At 55.9% G+C, this 19,128-nt stretch overlaps 1 protein-coding gene across 1 annotated transcript in view; it reads right to left on the minus strand.

Annotated features, from left to right (window-relative positions):
* The window catches only part of DIRAS1 (DIRAS family GTPase 1), an 84,812-nt gene extending 70,133 nt beyond the window's left edge, over positions 1-14,679 (minus strand). The window contains exon 1 of the mRNA XM_085638526.1: positions 12,607-14,679. The gene's annotated coding sequence lies outside the window, so the exon portion shown is untranslated. The remainder of the gene's footprint in view (positions 1-12,606) is intronic.
* Between the last annotated feature and the right edge of the window lie 4,449 nt (positions 14,680-19,128).

Here is a 19,128-nt window from a genome sequence, read left to right on the forward strand (position 1 = left end):
GAAGGACTGCATCCCACGGTCTTGGAAAACCTATAGAGTATAAGGGACCCCAGAGTAAAAGGGCACCTAGGGAAGGACTGCCTCCCAGGGTCTTGGGAGGCGTAGAGTATAAGGGACCCCAGAGTAAAAGGGCCCCTAGGGAAGGACTGCCTCCCACGGTCTTAGAAAACCTGTATAGTATAAGGGACCTCAGAGTAAAAGGGCCCCTAGGGAAGAACTACCTCCCACGGTCTTGGAAAACCTGTAGAGTATAAGGGACCCCAGACTAAAAGGGCCCCTAGGGAAGGACTGCATCCCACGGTCTTGGAAAACCTGTAGAGTATAAGGGACCCCAGAGTAAAAGGGCACCTAGGGAAGGACTGCCTCCCAGGGTCTTGGGAGGCGTAGAGTATAAGGGACCCCAGAGTAAAAGGGCCCCTAGGGAAGGACTGCCTCCCACGGTCTTAGAAAACCTGTATAGTATAAGGGACCTCAGAGTAAAAGGGCACCTAGGGAAGGACTGCCTCCCACGGTCTTGGGACCCGCAGAGTATAAGGGACCCCAGAGTAAAAGGGCCCCTAGGGAAGGACTGCCTCCCAGGGTCTTGGACAACATGTAGAGTATAAGGGACCCCAGAGTAAAAGGGCCCCTAGGGAAGGACTGCCTCCCAGGGTCTTGGGTGGCGTAGAGTATAAGGGACCCCAGAGTGAAAGGGCCCCTAGGGAAGGACTGCATCCCACGGTCTTGGAAAACCTGTAGAGTATAAGGGACCTCAGAGTAAAAGGGCACCTAGGGAAGGACTGCCTCCCAGGGTCTTGGGACCCGCAGAGTATAAGGGACCCCAGACTAAAAGGGCACCTAGGGAAGGACTGCCTCCCAGGGTCTTGGGCCCCGCAGAGTATAAGGGACCCCAGACTAAAAGGGCACCTAGGGAAGGACTGCCTCCCAGGGTCTTGAGCCCCGCAGAGTTTAAGGGACCCCAGAGTAAAATGGCCCCTAGGGAAGGACTGCCTCCCAAGGTCTTAGAAAACCCGTATAGTATAGGGGACCTCAGAGTAAAAGGGCCCCTAGGGAAGGACTGCCTCCCAAGGTCTTGGGACCCGCAGAGTATAAGGGACCGCAGACTAAAAGGCACCTAGGGAAGAACTACTTCCTAGGGTCTTGGGAGGCGTAGAGTATAAGGGACCCCAGAGTAAAAGGGCCCCTAGGGAAGGACTGCCTCCCAGGGTCTTGGGAGGCGTAGAGTATAAGTGACCCCAGAGTAAAAGGGCACCTAGGGAAGGACTGCCTCCCAGGGTAATAGGACCCGCAGAGTATAAAAGATCCCAGATTAAAAGGGCCACTAGGGAAGAACTACCTCCCACGGTCTTGGAAAACCCGTAGAGTATAAGGGACCCCAGACTAAAAGGGCACCTAGGGAAGGACTGCCTCCCAGGGTAATAGGACCCGCAGAGTATAAAAGATCCCAGACTAAAAGGGCCACTAGGGAAGAACTACCTCCCACGGTCTTGGAAAACCCGTAGAGTATAAGGGACCCCAGACTAAAAGGGCACCTAGGTAAGGACTGCCTCCCACGGTCTTCGAAAACCTGCAGAGTATAAGGGACCCCAGAGTAAAAGGGCCCCTAGGGAAGGACTGCCTCCCAGGGTCTTGGAAAACCTGTAGAGTATAAGGGACCCCAGAGTAAAAGGGCCCCTAGGGAAGGACTGCCTCCCAGGGTCTTGGGCGGCCTAGGGTATAAGGGACCCCAGAGTAAAAGGGCCCCTAGGGAAGGACTGCATCCCACGGTCTTGGAAAACCTATAGAGTATAAGGGACCCCAGAGTAAAAGGGCACCTAGGGAAGGACTGCCTCCCAGGGTCTTGGGAGGCGTAGAGTATAAGGGACCCCAGAGTAAAAGGGCCCCTAGGGAAGGACTGCCTCCCACGGTCTTAGAAAACCTGTATAGTATAAGGGACCTCAGAGTAAAAGGGCCCCTAGGGAAGGGCTGCCTCCCAGGGTCTTGGAAAACCTGCAGAGTATAAGGGACCCCAGAGTAAAAGGGCACCTAGGGAAGGACTGCCTCCCAGGGTCTTGGGAGGCGTAGAGTATAAGGGACCCCAGAGTAAAAGGGCCCCTAGGGAAGGACTGCCTCCCAGGGTCTTAGAAAACCTGTATAGTATAAGGGACCTTAGAGTAAAAGGGCACCTAGGGAAGAACTGCCACCCAGGGTCTTTGGACCCGTAGAGTATAAGGGACCCCAGACTAAAAGGGCACCTAGGGAAGAACTGCCTCCCACGGTCTTGGGAGGCGTAGAGTATAAGGGACCCCAGATTAAAAGGGCCGCTAGGGAAGGACTGCCTCTCAGGGTCTTGGGACCCACAGAGTATAAGGGACCCCAGAGTAAAAGGGCACCTAGGGAAGGACAGCCTCCAAGGGTCTTGGGACCCGTAGAGTATAAGGGACCCCAGACTAAAAGGGCACCTAGGGAAGGACTGCCTCCCACGGTCTCGGGAGGCGTAGAGTATAAGGGACCCCAGATTAAAAGGGCCGCTAGGGAAGGACTACCTCTCAGGGTCTTGGGACCCGCAGAGTATAAGGGACCCCAGAGTAAAAGGGCACCTAGGGAAGGACAGCCTCCAAGGGTCTTGGGACCCGTAGAGTATAAGGGACCCCAGACTAAAAGGGCACCTAGGGAAGGACTGCCTCCCACGGTCTTGGGAGGCGTAGAGTATAAGGGACCCCAGATTAAAAGGGCCGCTAGGGAAGGACTACCTCTCAGGGTCTTGGGACCCGCAGAGTATAAGGGACCCCAGAGTAAAAGGGCCCTTAGGGAAGGACAGCCTTCCATGGTTTTGGGACGCATCGAGTATAAGGGACCCCAGTGTAAAAGGGACCCTAGGGAAGGACTGCCTCCCAAGGTCTTAGAAAACCTGTATAGTATAGGGGACCTCAGAGTAAAACGGCCCCTAGGGAAGGACTGCCTCCCAAGGTCTTGGGACCCGCAGAGTATAAGGGACCGCAGACTAAAAGGCACCTAGGGAAGAACTACTTCCTAGGGTCTTGGGAGGCGTAGAGTATAAGGGACCCCAGAGTAAAAGGGCCCCTAGGGAAGGACTGCCTCCCAGGGTCTTGGGAGGCGTAGAGTATAAGTGACCCCAGAGCAAAAGGGCCCCTAGGGAAGGACTGCCTCCCAGGGTCTTGGGAGGCGTAGAGTATAAGTGACCCCAGAGTAAAAGGGCCCCTAGGGAAGGACTGTCTCCCAAGGTCTTGGGACCCGCAGAGTATAAGGGACCCCAGTTAAAGGGTCCCTAGGGAACGACTGCCTCCCAAGGTCTTGGGCCCCGCAGAGTATAAGGGACCCCAGAGTAAAAGGGCCCCTAGGGAAGGACTGCCTCCTAAGGTCTTGGGACCCGCAGAGTATAAGGGACCCCAGAGTAAAAGGGCCCCTAGGGAAGGGCTGCCTCCCACGGTCTTGGGACCCGCAGAGTATAAGGGACCCCAGAGAACAAGGGTCCCTAGAGAAGGACTGCCTCCCAGGGTCTTGGAAAACCCGTAGAGTATAAGGGACCCCAGACTAAAAGGGCACCTAGGGAAGGACTGCCTCCCAGGGTCTTGGGACCCGCAGAGTATAAGGGAACCCAGACTAACAGGCACCTAGGTAAGGACTGCCTCCCACAGTCTTGGAAAACCTGCAGAGTATAAGGGACCCCAGAGTAAAAGGGCCCCTAGGGAAGGACTGCCTCCCAGGGTCTTGGAAAACCTGTAGAGTATAAGGGACCCCAGAGTAAAAGGGCCCCTAGGGAAGGACTGCCTCCCAGGGTCTTGGGCGGCCTAGAGTATAAGGGACCCCAGAGTAAAAGGGCCCCTAGGGAAGGACTGCCTCCCAGGGTCTTGGGAGGCGTAGAGTATAAGGGACCCCAGAGTAAAAGGGCCCCTAGGGAAGGACTGCCTCCCACGGTCTTAGAAAACCTGTATAGTATAAGGGACCTCAGAGTAAAAGGGCACCTAGGGAAGAACTGCCACCCAGGGTCTTTGGACCCGTAGAGTATAAGGGACCCCAGACTAAAAGGGCACCTAGGGAAGAACTGCCTCCCACGGTCTTGGGAGGCGTAGAGTATAAGAGACCCCAGATTAAAAGGGCCGCTAGGGAAGGACTGCCTCTCAGGGTCTTGGGACCCACAGAGTATAAGGGACCCCAGAGTACAAGGGCACCTAGGGAAGGACTGCCTCCCAGGGTCTTGGGCGGCGTAGAGTATAAGGGACCCCAGAGTAAAAGGGCACCTAGGGAAGGACAGCCTCCAAGGGTCTTGGGACCCGTAGAGTATAAGGGACCCCAGATTAAAAGGGCCGCTAGGGAAGGACTACCTCTCAGGGTCTTGGGACCCGCAGAGTATAAGGGACCCCAGAGTAAAAGGGCCCCTAGGGAAGGACTGCCTCCCAAGGTCTTGGGAACCGCAGAGTATAAGGGACCCCAGAGAAAAAGGGTCCCTAGGGAAGGACTGCCTTCCAGGGTCTTGGAGCACTTACAGTTTAAGGGCCCCCAGAGTAAAAGGGACCCCAGAGTAAAAGGGACCCCAGTAAAAGGGTCCCTAGGGAACGACTGCCTCCCAAGGTCTTGGGCCCCGCAGAGTATAAGGGACCCCAGAGTAAAAGGGCCCCTAGGGAAGGACTGCCTCCCAAGGTCTTGGGACCCGCAGAGTATAAGGGACCCCAGAGTAAAAGGGCCCCTAGGGAAGGACTGCCTCCCAAGGTCTTGGGACCCGCAGAGTATAAGGGTCCCCAGAGAAAAAGGGTCCCTAGGGAAGGACTGCCTCCCAGGGTCATAGGACCCGCAGAGTATAAGAGATCCCAGACTAAAAGGGCCACTAGGGAAGAACTACCTCCCACGGTCTTGGAAAACCTGTAGAGTATAAGGGACCCCAGACTAAAAGGGCCCCTAGGGAAGGACTGCATCCCACGGTCTTGGAAAACCTGTAGAGTATAAGGGACCCCAGAGTAAAAGGGCACCTAGGGAAGGACTGCCTCCCAGGGTCTTGGGAGGCGTAGAGTATAAGGGACCCCAGAGTAAAAGGGCCCCTAGGGAAGGACTGCCTCCCACGGTCTTAGAAAACCTGTATAGTATAAGGGACCTCAGAGTAAAAGGGCACCTAGGGAAGGACTGCCTCCCACGGTCTTGGGACCCGCAGAGTATAAGGGACCCCAGAGTAAAAGGGCCCCTAGGGAAGGACTGCCTCCCAGGGTCTTGGACAACATGTAGAGTATAAGGGACCCCAGAGTAAAAGGGCCCCTAGGGAAGGACTGCCTCCCAGGGTCTTGGGTGGCGTAGAGTATAAGGGACCCCAGAGTGAAAGGGCCCCTAGGGAAGGACTGCATCCCACGGTCTTGGAAAACCTGTAGAGTATAAGGGACCTCAGAGTAAAAGGGCACCTAGGGAAGGACTGCCTCCCAGGGTCTTGGGACCCGCAGAGTATAAGGGACCCCAGACTAAAAGGGCACCTAGGGAAGGACTGCCTCCCAGGGTCTTGGGCCCCGCAGAGTATAAGGGACCCCAGACTAAAAGGGCACCTAGGGAAGGACTGCCTCCCAGGGTCTTGGGCCCCGCAGAGTTTAAGGGACCCCAGAGTAAAATGGCCCCTAGGGAAGGACTGCCTCCCAAGGTCTTAGAAAACCCGTATAGTATAGGGAACCTCAGAGTAAAAGGGCCCCTAGGGAAGGACTGCCTCCCAAGGTCTTGGGACCCGCAGAATATAAGGGACCGCAGACTAAAAGGCACCTAGGGAAGAACTACTTCCTAGGGTCTTGGGAGGCGTAGAGTATAAGGGACCCCAGAGTAAAAGGGCCCCTAGGGAAGGACTGCCTCCCAGGGTCTTGGGAGGCATAGAGTATAAGGGACCCCAGAGTAAAAGGGCCCCTAGGGAAGGACTGCCTCCCAGGGTCTTGGGAGGCGTAGAGTATAAGTGACCCCAGAGTAAAAGGGCACCTAGGGAAGGACTGCCTCCCAGGGTAATAGGACACGCAGAGTATAAGAGATCCCAGACTAAAAGGGCCACTAGGGAAGAACTACCTCCCACGGTCTTGGAAAACCCGTAGAGTATAAGGGACCCCAGACTAAAAGGGCACCTAGGTAAGGACTGCCTCCCACGGTCTTCGAAAACCTGCAGAGTATAAGGGACCCCAGAGTAAAAGGGCCCCTAGGGAAGGACTGCCTCCCAGGGTCTTGGAAAACCTGTAGAGTATAAGGGACCCCAGAGTAAAAGGGCCCCCAGGGAAGGACTGCCTCCCAGGGTCTTGGGCGGCCTAGGGTATAAGGGACCCCAGAGTAAAAGGGCCCCTAGGGAAGGACTGCATCCCACGGTCTTGGAAAACCTATAGAGTATAAGGGACCCCAGAGTAAAAGGGCACCTAGGGAAGGACTGCCTCCCAGGGTCTTGGGAGGCGTAGAGTATAAGGGACCCCAGAGTAAAAGGGCCCCTAGGGAAGGACTGCCTCCCACGGTCTTAGAAAACCTGTATAGTATAAGGGACCTCAGAGTAAAAGGGCCCCTAGGGAAGAACTACCTCCCACGGTCTTGGAAAACCTGTAGAGTATAAGGGACCCCAGACTAAAAGGGCCCCTAGGGAAGGACTGCATCCCACGGTCTTGGAAAACCTGTAGAGTATAAGGGACCCCAGAGTAAAAGGGCACCTAGGGAAGGACTGCCTCCCAGGGTCTTGGGAGGCGTAGAGTATAAGGGACCCCAGAGTAAAAGGGCCCCTAGGGAAGGACTGCCTCCCACGGTCTTAGAAAACCTGTATAGTATAAGGGACCTCAGAGTAAAAGGGCACCTAGGGAAGGACTGCCTCCCACGGTCTTGGGACCCGCAGAGTATAAGGGACCCCAGAGTAAAAGGGCCCCTAGGGAAGGACTGCCTCCCAGGGTCTTGGACAACATGTAGAGTATAAGGGACCCCAGAGTAAAAGGGCCCCTAGGGAAGGACTGCCTCCCAGGGTCTTGGGTGGCGTAGAGTATAAGGGACCCCAGAGTGAAAGGGCCCCTAGGGAAGGACTGCATCCCACGGTCTTGGAAAACCTGTAGAGTATAAGGGACCTCAGAGTAAAAGGGCACCTAGGGAAGGACTGCCTCCCAGGGTCTTGGGACCCGCAGAGTATAAGGGACCCCAGACTAAAAGGGCACCTAGGGAAGGACTGCCTCCCAGGGTCTTGGGCCCCGCAGAGTATAAGGGACCCCAGACTAAAAGGGCACCTAGGGAAGGACTGCCTCCCAGGGTCTTGAGCCCCGCAGAGTTTAAGGGACCCCAGAGTAAAATGGCCCCTAGGGAAGGACTGCCTCCCAAGGTCTTAGAAAACCCGTATAGTATAGGGGACCTCAGAGTAAAAGGGCCCCTAGGGAAGGACTGCCTCCCAAGGTCTTGGGACCCGCAGAGTATAAGGGACCGCAGACTAAAAGGCACCTAGGGAAGAACTACTTCCTAGGGTCTTGGGAGGCGTAGAGTATAAGGGACCCCAGAGTAAAAGGGCCCCTAGGGAAGGACTGCCTCCCAGGGTCTTGGGAGGCGTAGAGTATAAGTGACCCCAGAGTAAAAGGGCACCTAGGGAAGGACTGCCTCCCAGGGTAATAGGACCCGCAGAGTATAAAAGATCCCAGATTAAAAGGGCCACTAGGGAAGAACTACCTCCCACGGTCTTGGAAAACCCGTAGAGTATAAGGGACCCCAGACTAAAAGGGCACCTAGGTAAGGACTGCCTCCCACGGTCTTCGAAAACCTGCAGAGTATAAGGGACCCCAGAGTAAAAGGGCCCCTAGGGAAGGACTGCCTCCCAGGGTCTTGGAAAACCTGTAGAGTATAAGGGACCCCAGAGTAAAAGGGCCCCTAGGGAAGGACTGCCTCCCAGGGTCTTGGGCGGCCTAGGGTATAAGGGACCCCAGAGTAAAAGGGCCCCTAGGGAAGGACTGCATCCCACGGTCTTGGAAAACCTATAGAGTATAAGGGACCCCAGAGTAAAAGGGCACCTAGGGAAGGACTGCCTCCCAGGGTCTTGGGAGGCGTAGAGTATAAGGGACCCCAGAGTAAAAGGGCCCCTAGGGAAGGACTGCCTCCCACGGTCTTAGAAAACCTGTATAGTATAAGGGACCTCAGAGTAAAAGGGCCCCTAGGGAAGGGCTGCCTCCCAGGGTCTTGGAAAACCTGCAGAGTATAAGGGACCCCAGAGTAAAAGGGCCCCTAGGGAAGGACTGCCTCCCAGGGTCTTGGACAACCTGTAGAGTATAAGGGACCCCAGAGTAAAAGGGACCCTAGGGAAGGACTGCCTCCCAGGGTCTTGGGTGGCGTAGAGTATAAGGGACCCCAGAGTGAAAGGGCCCCTAGGGAAGGACTGCATCCCACGGTCTTGGAAAACCTGTAGAGTATAAGGGACCTCAGAGTAAAAGGGCACCTAGGGAAGGACTGCCTCCCACGGTCTTGGGACCCGCAGAGTATAAGGGACCCCAGAATAAAAGGGCACCTAGGGAAGGACTGCCTCCCAGGGTCTTGGGACCCGCAGAGTATAAGGGACCCCAGACCAAAAGGGCACCTAGGGAAGGACTGCCTCCCAGGGTCTTGGGCCCCGCAGAGTATAAGGGACCCCAGAGTAAAATGGCCCCTAGGGAAGGACTGCCTCCCAAGGTCTTAGAAAACCTGTATAGTATAGGGGACCTCAGAGTAAAAGGGCCCCTAGGGAAGGACTGCCTCCCAAGGTCTTGGGACCCGCAGAGTATAAGGGACCGCAGACTAAAAGGCACCTAGGGAAGAACTACTTCCTAAGGTCTTGGGAGGCGTAGAGTATAAGGGACCCTAGAGTAAAAGGGCCCCTAGGGAAGGACTGCCTCCCAGGGTCTTGGGAGGCGTAGAGTATAAGTGACCCCAGAGCAAAAGGGCCCCTAGGGAAGGTCTGCCTCCCAGGGTCTTGGGAGGCGTAGAGTATAAGTGACCCCAGAGTAAAAGGGCACCTAGGGAAGGACTGCCTCCCAGGGTCTTGGGACCCGTAGAGTATAAGGGACCCCAGACTAAAAGGGCACCTAGGGAAGGACTGCCTCCCACGGTCTTGGGAGGCGTAGAGTATAAGGGACCCCAGATTAAAAGGGCCGCTAGGGAAGGACTGCCTCTCAGGGTCTTGGGGCCCGCAGAGTATAAGGGACCCCAGAGTAAAAGGGCCCCTAGGGTAGGACTGCCTCCCAAGGTCTTGGGACCCGCAGAGTATAAGGGACCCCAGAGAAAAAGGGTCCCTAGGGAAGGACTGCCTTCCAGGGTCTTGGAGCACTTACAGTTTAAGGGACCCCAGAGTAAAAGGGACACCAGAGTAAAAAGGGCCCCTAGGGAAGGACTGCCTTCCATGGTTTTGGGACGCATAGAGTATAAGGGACCCCAGAGTAAAAGGGCCCCTAGGGAAGGAGTGCCTCCCAGGGTCTTGGGACCTGCAGATTATAAGGGACCCCAGAGTAAAAGGGCCCCTAGGGAAGGACTGTCTCCCAAGGTCTTGGGACCCGCAGAGTATAAGGGACCCCAGTAAAAGGGTCCCTAGGGAACGACTGCCTCCCAAGGTCTTGGGCCCCGCAGAGTATAAGGGACCCCAGAGTAAAAGGGCCCCTAGGGAAGGACTGCTTCCCAAGGTCTTGGGACCCGCAGAGTATAAGGGACCCCAGAGTAAAAGGGCCCCTAGGGAAGGACTGCCTCCCACGGTCTTGGGACCCGCAGAGTATAAGGGTCCCCAGAGAAAAAGGGTCCCTAGGGAAGGACTGCCTCCCAGGGTCTTGGAAAACCCGTAGAGTATAAGGGACCCCAGACTAAAAGGGCACCTAGGGAAGGACTGCCTCCCAGGGTCTTGGGACCCGCAGAGTATAAGGGAACCCAGACTAACAGGCACCTAGGTAAGGACTGCCTCCCACAGTCTTGGAAAACCTGCAGAGTATAAGGGACCCCAGAGTAAAAGGGCCCCTAGGGAAGGACTGCCTCCCAGGGTCTTGGGCGGCCTAGAGTATAAGGGACCCCAGAGTAAAAGGGCCCCTAGGGAAGGACTGCATCCCACGGTCTTGGAAAACCTGTAGAGTATAAGGGACCCCAGAGTAAAAGGGCCCCTAGGGAAGGACTGCCTCCCAGGGTCTTAGAAAACCTGTATAGTATAAGGGACCTCAGAGTAAAAGGGCACCTAGGGAAGAACTGCCACCCAGGGTCTTTGGACCCGTAGAGTATAAGGGACCCCAGACTAAAAGGGCACCTAGGGAAGAACTGCCTCCCACGGTCTTGGGAGGCGTAGAGTATAAGGGACCCCAGATTAAAAGGGCCGCTAGGGAAGGACTGCCTCTCAGGGTCTTGGGACCCACAGAGTATAAGGGACCCCAGAGTAAAAGGGCACCTAGGGAAGGACAGCCTCCAAGGGTCTTGGGACCCGTAGAGTATAAGGGACCCCAGACTAAAAGGGCACCTAGGGAAGGACTGCCTCCCACGGTCTCGGGAGGCGTAGAGTATAAGGGACCCCAGATTAAAAGGGCCGCTAGGGAAGGACTACCTCTCAGGGTCTTGGGACCCGCAGAGTATAAGGGACCCCAGAGTAAAAGGGCACCTAGGGAAGGACAGCCTCCAAGGGTCTTGGGACCCGTAGAGTATAAGGGACCCCAGACTAAAAGGGCACCTAGGGAAGGACTGCCTCCCACGGTCTTGGGAGGCGTAGAGTATAAGGGACCCCAGATTAAAAGGGCCGCTAGGGAAGGACTACCTCTCAGGGTCTTGGGACCCGCAGAGTATAAGGGACCCCAGAGTAAAAGGGCCCTTAGGGAAGGACAGCCTTCCATGGTTTTGGGACGCATCGAGTATAAGGGACCCCAGTGTAAAAGGGCCCCTAGGGAAGGAGTGCCTCCCAGGGTCTTGGTACCTGCAGATTATAAGGGACCCCAGAGTAAAAGGGCCCCTAGGGAAGGACTGTCTCCCAAGGTCTTGGGACCCGCAGAGTATAAGGGACCCCAGTAAAAGGGTCCCTAGGGAACGACTGCCTCCCAAGGTCTTGGGCCCCGCAGAGTATAAGGGACCCCAGAGTAAAAGGGCCCCTAGGGAAGGACTGCCTCCCAAGGTCTTGGGACCCGCAGAGTATAAGGGATCCCAGAGTAAAAGGGCCCCTAGGGAAGGACTGCCTCCCAAGGTCTTGGGACCCGCAGAGTATAAGGGTCCCCAGAGAAAAAGGGTCCCTAGGGAAGAACTACCTCCCAGGGTCTTGGAAAACCCGTAGAGTATAAGGGCACCTAGGGAAGGACTGCCTCTCAAGGTCTTGGGACCCGCAGAGTATAAGAGATCCCAGACTAAAAGGGCCACTAGGGAAGAACTACCTCCCACGGTCTTGGAAAACCCGTAGAGTATAAGGGACCCCAGACTAAAAGGGCACCTAGGTAAGGACTGCCTCCCACGGTCTTGGAAAACCTGCAGAGTATAAGGGACCCCAGAGTAAAAGGGCCCCTAGGGAAGGACTGCCTCCCACGGTCTTAGAAAACCTGTATAGTATAAGGGACCTCAGAGTAAAAGGGCACCTAGGGAAGAACTGCCACCCAGGGTCTTTGGACCCGTAGAGTATAAGGGACCCCAGAGTAAAAGGGCACCTAGGGAAGGACTGCCTCCCAGGGTCTTGGGACCCGCAGAGTATAAGGGACCTCAGAGTAAAAGGGCCCCTAGGGAAGGACTGCCTCCCAGGGTCTTGGAAAACCTGCAGAGTATAAGGGACCTCAGAGTAAAAGGGCACCTAGGGAAGGGCTGCCTCCCAGGGTCTTGGAAAACCTGCAGAGTATAAGGGACCCCAGAGTGAAAGGGCCCCTAGGGAAGGACTGCCTCCCAGGGTCTTGGGACCCGCAGAGTATAAGGGACCCCAGAGTAAAAGGGCCCCTAGGGAAGGACTGCCTCCCAGGGTGTTGGGTGGCGTAGAGTATAAGGGACCCCAGAGTGAAAGGGCCCCTAGGGAAGGACTGCATCCCACGGTCATGGAGCACTTACAGTACGAGGGGCCACATGGTAAGAGGGCCCCAAGCAAGGTCTGTCATCCAAGGGCATTGGATACAAGAGTAAGAGGAGTATCAGAGTAAAACGGCCCCTAGGGAAGGACTGCCTCCCAGGGTCTTGGGACCCCAGACTAAAAGGGCCCCTAGGGAAGGACAGCCTTCCATGGTTTTGGAACGCATCGAGTATAAGGGACCCCAGAGTAAAAGGGCCCCTAGGGAAGGACTGCCTTCCAGGGTCATGGAGCACTTACTGTATGGGGGGCCACAGGGTAAGAGGGCCCCAAGCAAGGTCTGTCATCCAACGGCTTGGGGTGCCTAGACTAAGAGGAGTATTAGAGTAAAAGGCCTCTCAGGGGAGGGTCGCCTCCAGGGACATGGGAACCCCACAAAAACAGATCCCGAGAGTGGACCTGCCTTCAAGGTGGACTTTTCCCCAGTGGACGCTGTTCCCCTTCCCAGGGTAGGAATGCAGCCTTAAGATGAGTCCCCCCCAGATCCTAGACGGGGGAGCGCCCACAGGTAGGGTGTCCATGAGGTGGGACGTCCAATACCCACAGGAGGAGAGGCCTTAAGGTAGAGGGGGCGACGCCCACCCGCCCCAGGGCTGCAGGTTCAACACCACCCCGCCCCTTACCTCTCCTGGTCTCTTCTGCTGCATGGGACCCTCTCCTCTCTCTTTTATACCGCTCTCTCCGGCACCTCCCTGGATATGTCTCTCCTGCGGCTCCTCTGCTCTCTGCTGTCTCTTCTGTTGCATGGGACCCTCTCCTCTCTCTTTTATACCGCTCTCTCCGGCACCTCCCTGAATATGTCTCTCCTGCGGCTCCTCTGCTCTCTGATGTCTCTTCTGCTGCATGGGACCCTCTCCTCTCTCTTTTATACCGCTCTCTCCGGCACCTCCCTGGGTAGGTCTCAACTGCGGCTCCTCTGCTCTCTGCTGTCTCTTCTCTCCTGGTGTCTTGAGATCTTTCCTCTTATGAGATCCCAGATGTCTCTATAAACGTTCAATTCTGGACTAAGCAGTCTCAACCACACCTTCTCTCTGCTAGTTTTTGCCTTTTCTGCACGCCTCCCCTTAGCTGTCACCTTTGCCGGTCTGTAATAGCTCGACCGCTGTCTTTCCCTCCCTGGCTGGGTCTCCCTCCCCGAATCCCTGCGGTCTCTTCCTCCCCTGACTTCTGCACTTACACCCCTCTCTCGTTCTCTTCCTATCCTGCTGGACTTTAGTTCTCTAATCCTTGCTGTCTTTTCCCCCTACTGTCTCTTCCTCTGTTGATGCCTGCTGTCTCTACTACCCCGGCTGTCTTTTCCTCATCTGATCCCTGCTAGTCCTTCCCCTCCGGATAAGGCTGGCTCTGATCTCACTTACTCCACCAACCCCTGCTCTCCCCTACTCTTCCTAACCTGCCGTCTCTTCCTCCCCTGCTCCCTGTTTCGTCCTCCACTGGGGTCTCTTCCTACTGAGCTACCTGCTGTCTCTTCTTCCCCTCCTGTCTCTTCCTCCTCTGGTCCCTGCGGTCTCTTATTCGCCTTGTCTCTTCCTCCTCTGGCTTCTGCTGTCTCTCCTTCCACTGGGTTTCGTCCTCCTTTGGGGTTTCTTATTCCCCGGTTTCTTCTTCTGATCCCTGCTGTCTCTTCTTCCCCTGCTGTCTCTTCTTCCCTCTGGGATATCGTCCTCTTCCTCCTCTGGTCCCCGCTGTCTCTCCGCCCCGGATTCTGCAGTCTCCCTCTCGCTGCCTCTCCACCCCTGGCGTCTGCAGTCTCTCCCTCTCGCTGCCTCTCCTCCGCTGGCGTCTGCAGTCTCTCCCTCTCGCTGCCTCTCCTCCCCTGGTGTCTGCAGTCTCTCCCTCTCGCTGTCTCTGCTGCCTCTCCTCCCCTGGCGTCTGCAGTCTCTCCCTCTCGCTGCCTCTCCTCCCCTGGCGTCTGCAGTCTCTCCCTCTCGCTGTCTCTGCTGCCTCTCCTCCCCTGGTGTCTGCAGTCTCTCCCTCTCGCTGTCTCTCCACCCCTGGTGTCTGCAGTCTCTCCCTCTCGCTGCCTCTCCTCCCCTGGTGTCTGCAGTCTCTCCCTCTCGCTGCCTCTCCTCCGCTAGCGTCTGCAGTCTCTCCCTCTCGCTGTCTCTGCTGTCTCTCCGCCCCGGATTCTGCAGTCTCTCCCTCTCGCTGCCTCTCCTCCCCCGGTGTCTGCAGTCTCTCCCTCTCGCTGCCTCTCCTCCCCTGGTGTCTGCAGTCTCGCCCTCTCGCTGCCTCTCCTCCGCTAGCGTCTGCAGTCTCTCCCTCTCGCTGCCTCTCCTCCCCTGGTGTCTGCAGTCTCTCCCTCTCGCTGCCTCTCCTCCCCTGGCGTCTGCAGTCTCTCCCTCTCGCTGCCTCTCCTCCGCTAGCGTCTGCAGTCTCTCCCTCTCGCTGTCTCTCCTCCCCTGGTGTCTGCAGTCTCTCCCTCTCGCTGCCTCTCCTCCCCTGGTGTCTGCAGTCTCTCCCTCTCGCTGCCTCTCCTCCCCTGGTGTCTGCAGTCTCTCCCCTTCCCCCACAGCTGCTTCTCATTCACCGCAGTCGCTGCTGCAGCTCGTCCCCTCCTTTCTCTCGAGGTCTCGATTTTCTCAGAGATGCATCAATGGGTGCAACCCCGGCCCCCTTGATCACACCCCGCTCTGAACCCTCTGCCCTCGCACTCTCCCCTCTCACTGCCCCTCCAGTCTGTGCCCCCTCCCCATTTTATCCTGTACCCTTCTTCCGGTCTCCCCCCCCCATGTCTTTTCCATCCCTTAGGTCTCATCCGTCCCTCTAACTTCACTCTCCGCTCTCATCTTCTCATCACCCTCCTCTCCCCCACTCCCATCTCTGCCCTCCTCAGCCCTCCTCCTCCTGGAACTGCCCGTTTCCTTGAACATCTGCTCCTGCCCTCCCACTCTCTCCTGTCCTAGCCTCTTCCACTGCCCTCTTCTCACCTCTCTCCCCTCCCTCACCTCCCATTCAAAACCCTATCATTTCCCATTCTCTAGTGTCACTCTGCCCCCTTCTCCCCTAGTCTCTCATAACTGCCCTCTCCATCACCTCCCACTTTAACTTCCCTCTTTTTCTGTCCCTATCAGCGCTCTCCATCAACTCCCCTTTAGCCCTCATTCCCACATCTCCTGCCCCTTCTCTCCTGCTGCCCTTTCTTACCCTGGTTTTACCCTCATTCTTTCATTTCTCCCAATCTTTTCATCTCTCTCTTCTGGTTATACCCTCTCATTCTTTCATTTGCCCACTCTTACTTTTCATCTCTCTAGCTCCTTCTCTTCTGCTGTCCTCTCTCTTACCCTGGTTTTACCCTTTCATTAATTCATTTGCCCCACTTTTTTCCTCTCTCTTTCACCTTCTCTTCTGCTGCCCTTTCTTACCCTGGTTTTACCCTCATTATTTCATTTGCCCCACTCTTACTTTTCCTCTCTCCTTCCCCATCTCTTCTGATGTCCTCTCTCTTCTCCTGGTTTTACCCTCTCATTCTTTCATTTGCCCCACTTTTTTCCTCGCTCTTTCACCTTCTCTTCTGATGTCCTCTCTCTTCTCCTGGTTTTACCCTCTCATTCTTTCATTTGCCCCACTTTTTTCCTCGCTCTTTCACCTTCTCTTCTGATGTCCTCTCTCTTCTCCTGGTTTTACCTTCATTCTTTCATTTGTCTCACTATTGCTTTTCATCTGTCTTGCTCATTCTCTTCTGTTGCCCTCTCTCTTCTCCTGGTTTTACCCTCTAATTTTTTCATTTGCCCCACTCTTTTCATCTCTCTTACTCCTGGTCTTCTGTTGCCCTCTCTCTTCTCCTGGTTTTACCTTCTCATTCTTTCATTTGCCCCACTCTTACTTTTCCTCTCTCTAGTTCCTTCTGGTCTGCTGCCCTCTCTCTTCTCCTGTTTTTACCCTCTCATTCTTTCATTTGCCCCACTCTTTTCCTCTCTCTTGCACCTTCTCTTCTGCTGTCCTTTCTTCCCCTGGTTTTACCCTCATTCTTTCATTTGCCCCACTCTTACTTTTCCTCTCTCCTACCCCTTCTCTTCTGCTGCCTTCTCTTCTCTTGTTTTTACCCTCTCATTCTTTCATTTGCCCCACTCTTTTCCTCTCTCCTACCCCTTCTCTTCTGCTGCCTTCTCTTCTCCTGGTTTTACCCTCTAATTATTTCATTTGTCCCACTCTTACTTTTCTTCTCTCTAGCTCCTGCCTGTCTGTTGCCTTCTCTCTTCTCCTGGTTTTACCCTTTCATTCTTTCATTTGCCCCACTCTTACTTGTCATCTCTCTAGCTCCTTCTCTTCTGCTACCCTCTCTCTTACCCTGGTTTTACCCTTTCATTATTTCATTTGCCCCACTCTTTCCCCCTCTCTTGCATCTTCTCTTCGGCTGCCCTCTCTCTTCTCCTGGTTTTACACTCTCCTTTCTTCATCTGCCCCACTTTTTTCCTCTCTATTTCACCTTCTCTTCTGCTGCCCTTTCTTACCCTGGTTTTACCCTCATTCTTTCATTTGCCCCACTCTTACTTTCCCTCTTACTTTCCCTCTCTCCTTCCCCATCTCTTCTGATGTCCTCTCTCTTCTCCTGGTTTTACCCTCTCATTCTTTCATTTGCCCCACTTTTTGCCTCTCTCTTTCACCTTCTCTTCTGCTGTCCTTTCTTACCCTGGTTTTACCCTCATTCTTTCATTTGCCCCACTCTTGCTTTTCATCTGTCTTGCTCCTTCTCTTCTGTTGCCCTCTCTCTTCCCCTGGTTTTACCCTCTAATTTTTTCATTTGTCCCACTCTTACTTTTCCTCTCTCTAACTCCTTCTCGTCTGCTGCCCTCTCTCTTCTCCTGTTTTCACCCTCTCATTCTTTCATTTGTCCCACTCTTGCTTTTCATCTGTCTTGCTCCTTCTCTTCTGTTGCCCTCTCTCTTCCCCTGGTTTTACCCTCTAATTTTTTCATTTGTCCCACTCTTACTTTTCCTCTCTCTAACTCCTTCTCGTCTGCTGCCCTCTCTCTTCTCCTGTTTTCACCCTCTCATTCTTTCATTTGTCCCACTCTTTTCCTCTCTCTTGCACCTTCTCTTCTGCTGTCCTTTCTTCCTCTGGTTTTACCCTCTCATTCTTTTGTGTGTCCCACTCTGCTGCCCTCTCTTCGTGCACTCCCACTGCCTGCTTTTCTTTGTCCTCTCTTAGCTGTCCCCTGGCCTTCTCTCCCCGCCTCAAACCCTCCTCTCCTCTCAAGGTTTCTCTGTCCCTTCCTCTGTTCTCCTTAATATCCACATTATTAAAGCGCGAACACTCACCCGTAAGGGTCTCTAGGCGCTGGGGGCCGTCGGGAAGATTAAGCAAGCTGTTGTCCAGTCACCTGGTGCTGGGCTTAGTACCCCCAGTGGCACCCCGCTCACCCCCCTCCCCCAAATTAGGTTACCCAAAGAAGACACAAGAAACAGTTGTAGTTGGGTAACAAATGCTGCAGGATTTATTACATAATTCCAGGATATGTAATCGGTGGGTTATCTTACGGGCGATCCAAGGGCAGGCGGCCATCTACTTCACCTGCCCCGCCTGATGAGCCGGGCAGCACGGGAACGACCCGCAAGTGCTGCCCCCCAAGTGATTCTTTTTTCGATCACGTGCCGTTGAGATTCTACTCACACCCCCCCTCTCGGGGCGGAGCGTCGCATAGCAAACCCCCGGTTGTTCAGGCCCACAACCGCCCACAGGCCTAGCGGGGCGCCGACCGGCTTCCGGGACCTCTCTGGAGGCTCCTCGTTTTGGCTCAGGCACCACGTGGTGCCGCGCAGAGGTACCCTTTGTACCGGCCTGCTTCCAGATCGCCCTGTAACTCCGCCTGCAACGAAAAGAAAGACATTAAAACGTTCAGCCAAAAACCCCACCCCACCACACCACGCCGGGTAAGCGGTAGGGAGGGTAAAAAAGGCGAGGTGGGCGACAAAGAGGTCGCCAGTGAGGGTGGGGGAAGGCTAAATAGTCTTCCCCTCACACCTGGGGCCCGGAAGTGACGCGCCTTTCGCGTCACTTCCGGCCCCCGACACGGAGGGGGGCACGATCAGGGACCCTGCCCCGCCCCCCCCGAAGTATGGAATGGGGAGGGGTGACCGGGGCCCCGGGGCCACTAAGGCGCCGACCGCCGAGTGGCCCCCTGCGGGGGCCGCGGTCAGCGGCATAGTACCCCCAGTGGCACCCCGCTCACCCCCCTCCCCCAAATTAGGTTACCCAAAGAAGACACAAGAAACAGTTGTAGTTGGGTAACAAATGCTGCAGGATTTATTACATAATTCCAGGATATGTAATCGGTGGGTTATCTTACGGGCGATCCAAGGGCAGGCGGCCATCTACTTCACCTGCCCCGCCTGATGAGCCGGGCAGCACGGGAACGACCCGCAAGTGCTGCCCCCCAAGTGATTCTTTTTTCGATCACGTGCCGTTGAGATTCTACTCACACCCCCCCTCTCGGGGCGGAGCGTCGCATAGCAAACCCCCGGTTGTTCAGGCCCACAACCGCCCACAGGCCTAGCGGGGCGCCGACCGGCTTCCGGGACCTCTCTGGAGGCTCCTCGTTTTGGCTCAGGCACCACGTGGTGCCGCGCAGAGGTACCCTTTGTACCGGCCTGCTTCCAGATCGCCCTGTAACTCCGCCACAGCCCTGGAGGCGGCTAACCGAGGTGGGCGACAAAGAGGTCGCCAGTGAGGGTGGGGGAAGGCTAAATAGTCTTCCCCTCACACCTGGGGCCCGGAAGTGACGCGCCTTTCGCGTCACTTCCGGCCCCCGACACGGAGAGGGGCACGATCAGGGACCCTGCCCCGCCCCCCCCGAAGTATGGAATGGGGAGGGGTGACCGGGGCCCCGGGGCCACTAAGGCGCCGACCGCCGAGTGGCCCCCTGCGGGGGCCGCGGTCAGCGGCAAATCTGCCGCCGGCGCCCGGGATCGAACCGTGACCCCCAGATTCCGGAGTCAGTCTCCCTGGCCGCGGCGCCACACCTCTTCCCCCCGTTGCCTGTGGTTCGCCCAGGATCTGCGCCCCCAACCTTGGCAGCGCTGCCCTTGTAGGCTGTTCGCGCGGTTGTCTTTTGGTGAGGTTAGTATGGTCAGTGCTCTTCAGGACTACAGCAGTCATCAGTCCCTGTAGCGAGTTTTGCCCCTGGACCCGCCCGCAGGCGCTTG

Source organism: Triturus cristatus, chromosome 12 (genome assembly GCF_964204655.1).
Source record: "Triturus cristatus chromosome 12, aTriCri1.1, whole genome shotgun sequence".
Classification (NCBI taxonomy): domain Eukaryota; kingdom Metazoa; phylum Chordata; class Amphibia; order Caudata; family Salamandridae; genus Triturus; species Triturus cristatus.